We start from the raw sequence: 5,000 nt of genomic DNA on the forward strand, positions 1-5,000 counted from the left end.
CCTGCGCGGCCCGGCTGCGATGGCCGGAAGCAGCAACATTCCACTTCCGGCAAGGTGGCCCCAAGCTGTGAAAATGTCTCGCTCCGACCTCACAACATGATATTAATCGCCCACACCGAACTCCGCATCATGAATTGTCTTGCAAGAACCCCTGGGCCATACCCTGACGACCAGCCGAGGGTGGTGTCGGTCCCATATGCCTGCCCGGGCGCCTCTGATTAGCGCTGATCAATGTGCCTGCTCCGCGATGCGTCACGCGGCCCGAGCGATCCGGACCGCGCAGCACGCCTCCGCCTGATCGCGGCTTTGCCGGCCGGAGAGGCAAGGAAACGTCCGCCGTCTGTGGGGAACACCCGCGGCCGCTGGTGAGGACCGACGGTAAAGTGTTAGGATAAATCCATGCATGTCACTCGCAGTACGCACGGATCCGCCGTGGCCCACGTGGTCAGGGCTCGTGTTCGCCCGATTCTGCTGTTGTGTGCGCAGGGCCAACACCGATCTTTTTTAGGATTTGAGGGGAACGATCGGATATAATAATTAGATGGAGGTTTGGAATGAAAAAGGATATTTATATAAGTGTCAGATGGAGAAATGGAGGGAAAAGAGAATGCCGATAAAATGAGTCCAGAAATGGATTGAAAAGTACGCACCGCCCGTATCATTCCCAACGTGACATGTTTGTCATTTTACTATTATCGGCCTCTGACGATGTAGCTATTGGCTCCAAGCTACTAGCCACGCTCTCGCTGATATTGGGTCATTTGCTTCTGCGTTAAGCAAAACCACATCCGTGCAGCCTCTTTAAAGCCTCTGTCACACCTTGACGATTTAGCCAGCGTATGCCGATTTATGAAAAATTTGTCTAAAACACTGGCACATGTCGAATACGTTATGGGTACGTTTTGTATACGTTAAGAGCACGCTGAAAAACACTGCCATACGTCGTAGTACGCTGGCTTTAAACGTTGTACTTTTGGGTTGTCCTCAAATTTTTGCATGCTTGAAATTTTACGACATATGCCGGCGTATGACTCACACGTTCCACTACGCTGGCCATAAGTTGTAGGCACGTTATGCGATCGTTGACACACGTTACTTGTAAGTTACTCATAAGTCGAAACACGTTGAGGTAATGTTTAGCGTACCCGAAATTTATTTCTAACCTATGAGTAACGTTTTATAAGCACGTTACACGAACGTTGTTCACATTTCGCAACACGTTACTTGAAAGTTCGTCATACGTCGAAACACGTCAAAGTAATGTTTAGGGTACCCGTGACTTATTTATAAAATATGAGGAACGTGCTTGGGAATTATTTGTAAAGCATGTCCGACGCACAAATACGTATGTAGACGTATTTGACGTCTTCAGGACGACCACAGAACTTACTGAACGCGTTTCTAACTTACATATACCGTATAATGGCGTATTGGCAGCGATTAGGGGTATTGGTATATAAAAAGGGGCTTCGCAGGAGGAACCCGTCTTTTTTTTAGACTTCGTGGTGAGTACATGTCCATGTCATTCCGAGAGATGGAGGATACGGCAAGGCTGAGACGACAATACCTACCTGTCCTCCAACATCAACATGACCTCATCGAGTTGACACTGCACCAGTTGCGTGCCAATAGAGCCGGGAGAAGAAGACGTGAACGGAGGAGAAGGAACTGGATCAGACCATGGATCGGGAGGCGACGCCACTACGGCATATATGACCAGCTCATGGTGGAACTCCGGAACGAGGACCATGCATCCTTCATCAACTTCCTGCGAATGCCCTCAGCGATGTTCGACGAGCTGCTAGCCAGAGTGGGTCCAAGGATAACCAAGCAGTGCACCTTCTACAGGGATCCACTTGAGGCTGGCACTCAGCCTGCTGCTGTTGGTGCCATAACTGCAGTGCTGTGGAAGCGATTTAACTCGTTCAATGAAAACAATTTCAATTGCCGAGCACCAGCGTCCAAAAACAATAGGCGAGTGACAGCCATTTATTAAAAGTGAAGTTGCAGCCTATGAATAGAAAACCTCACGTTATCGTCGACGATACGCTGCCACACTATGCATACGTTAGACTATCGTTGGGCATAGGTTGTGGACGCCTAAAACACGCTAATCAATCATTGGTATAACTTATCTATAAGTTATCAAAGCGTTCTGTGTTCATTACGAGTACATTATGCATTTGTCCAAGTCGTTTTGAATACTTTAAAAACTGAAACAAAAAAATAGTTCATCGTGGGAATGAGAAAATAAAAATTAGCCGAAAAGAACATCGAACAATGGTGCAAAGTAGTCTCCAATTCGTGGACGCAACGAGAATCCATCATCACCCACACCCTCCCCATCACGCTCACCTACTACCAATACTACTACTACTACTACTACTACTACTGACACGCTCACCTAATACTACCACTACTGATACTACTGACATTGACATCGACTCAACATGGAGTCTGGAACACTGACGGGTTCCTCTTGTGAAGCCCATTTGTATATACCAATTCACCTAAACGCTGCCAAATCGCCATTATACGGTAGATGTAAGTTAGAAACACGTTCAGTAAGTTCTGTGGTCGTCCGGAAGACGTCAATCAAATTCGTCTACATACGACAATGTGTGTTTGAGATACGTTACACATAGGTTCAAAGCACGCTACTCATAGGTTGCACGTTACTCATAGGTTAAAAATTAAATTTCGGGTATGCTAAACATTACCTCGACGCGTTCCGACTTATGAGTAACTTACAAGTAACGTGTGTCCGACGTGTGACAACGATTGCGGAGCATGCCGAGAACTTATGCCAGCGTATGCGGAACTTGTGAGCCATACATCGAGTACGTCGTAAAATTTTCAGCTTGCTTGAAATTTCACGACGTACTAGACGTACCACGGAATATGACAGTGTACTTCATTGTTTTTCGGCGTGCTCCTAACGTATACACAACTTACCCATACCGTATTCGATGGGTGCCAGCGTTTTAGACACATTTTTCATTGGTCGGCATACGCTGGCTAAATCGTCAAGGTGTGACTGCAATGTTGACACTTCTAATTATCAGGCGGTTTTGATTTAAATCGGCGTGTGTCAGGTTTTTAACAGGCTACACCACGAGTTCGTCGACGATACGTGCAGCGCGCTATGCCTAAGTTAAACTATCGTTGGGCATAGGTTGTGAACGCCGACAACAGGCTAAGCATTCGTTGGTATAAGATATCTATAAGACAACGAAACGTTCTGTGCCCGTTACTAATATGTTATGTATATGACCAACACGTTATGAATACGACCAAAACTTAAAAAAAAAAACCTCAAAACTTCAGCGGACGCCAACGTTTTACATACATTTTTATACGTTGCCATTGCTGGCTAAATTGTCAAGGTGTGACAGTGCCTTAAGAGATATTCATTTGTATGCCTTTTCAATGCAACCAGCAATCTGATCCCAGATCATCGGAAGCTTGAGTCTATCATCTCGAGCTGCCGAGCATACTGTATATCTTGCCGCAAAAGTTGGGTTGAGGGATCGCTTGAGGACGGGGGCTCCGCACTGTTCCGCGCTCGTGCGGTGCCAGCGCGGCCTTCTTATGCCCCTCCCCTAGCCACGCACGTGCTGCACGTGTTGGCGTCCTGGAGCACCCAAATTCGGATTTCCCTCAGAAATAAGCAGAAAAGGAGAATATAAATGAAGTTTAATGGTGCAAGCAGACCGAGCTATGAGAACCCCGCAACACGCGTCCCATTTGATCCACGAGACAAAGAGGAAGGGACAATCTAAACGTATATTAATGAATAACTGTCTTGGGACCACTATATGTTGGATGCCATTGCCTTGGAGGCATGCAGTTCCTATAACCGCAACTATATACATATATACAGTGGAAAATCGATATAACGCTCACTGGTGGGGTTCAAAGCGATGAGGGCATTATAAATGATACAGCGCTATACTGATGCAGTGAAAAATATTTTATATTACATACAAACCAGAGCCAAAACACGTGGACATGTACGTCCGCCATCTTGGATTGTTGGGGTTGATAACGAAGCGGTCAAGTGAGTTACAGGAGATACGGATGCTATGATGATTTGAATTGAATTGATTTTGTTCATCTCAGCTTCGCCATATACTGGAAAGGTGCGAGAAGATGACAGCTCGTGAGTATTTTCACACCACATGTCAACTCAACACAGGGCGATGACAGCTTGAATTTTTTTCGCCACTTAGCGCTATTTTGGACTAACTTTGTCTCTATTTTCTCACTTTTTTGCCTTTAAACATGAAATAGTAGTATTTTTGGGGGTCCAAGGTGTATGAGCGTTATATCAGTACAAGCGCTATAACGCTGAGCGTTATATCGATTTTCCACTGTATGTTGTTATTCTTCTTCTTTCGGCTGCTCCCGTTAGGGGTCGCCACAGCGGATCATCCGTGATGATCTGCATACTGATTTGGCACAGGTTTTATGCCGGATGCCCTTCCTGACGCAACCCTGATCACCTCTTACGACACAGGGATATGGATTGGGTTTCGCCATGATTCCGGGCTGCCCTACACCCTCTCATAGCGCGGCCCAGCGCAGAGCACCCGTCCTCAAGCGATCCTCCAACCCAAGCCTCCGAGTAGCCGGATTACAGGCGCACGCCACTACGCCCGGTTATATATATATGTATATATATGTATGTATATATATATATGTATATATATGTATGTATATATATATATATATATATATATATATATATATATATATGTATATGTATATGTATATGTATATGTATATGTATATGTATATATATATATATATATATATATATATATATATATATATATATATATATATATATATATATATATATATATATATATATATATATCTTCTTCTTCTTCTTCTTCTTTTGGCTGCTCCCATTCGGGATCGCTACAGCGGATCATCCATATGATCCGCATAGTGATTTGGCACATGTTTTACGCCGGATGCCCTTCCTGACGCAA

At 44.9% G+C, this 5,000-nt stretch overlaps 1 protein-coding gene and 1 pseudogene across 1 annotated transcript in view; both read right to left on the reverse strand.

Annotated features, from left to right (window-relative positions):
* The window catches only part of LOC147017279 (transcription factor AP-2-epsilon-like), a 316,131-nt gene that overhangs the window by 73,479 nt on the left and 237,652 nt on the right, over positions 1-5,000 (reverse strand). The window lies entirely within an intron of this gene.
* Positions 4,523-4,663, reverse strand: LOC147017280 (signal recognition particle RNA; annotated as a pseudogene).

This window comes from Eptatretus burgeri, chromosome 11 (assembly GCF_056783735.1).
Source record: "Eptatretus burgeri isolate ZD-2024b chromosome 11, Ebu_testis_v1, whole genome shotgun sequence".
Taxonomy (NCBI): Eukaryota; Metazoa; Chordata; class Myxini; order Myxiniformes; family Myxinidae; genus Eptatretus; species Eptatretus burgeri.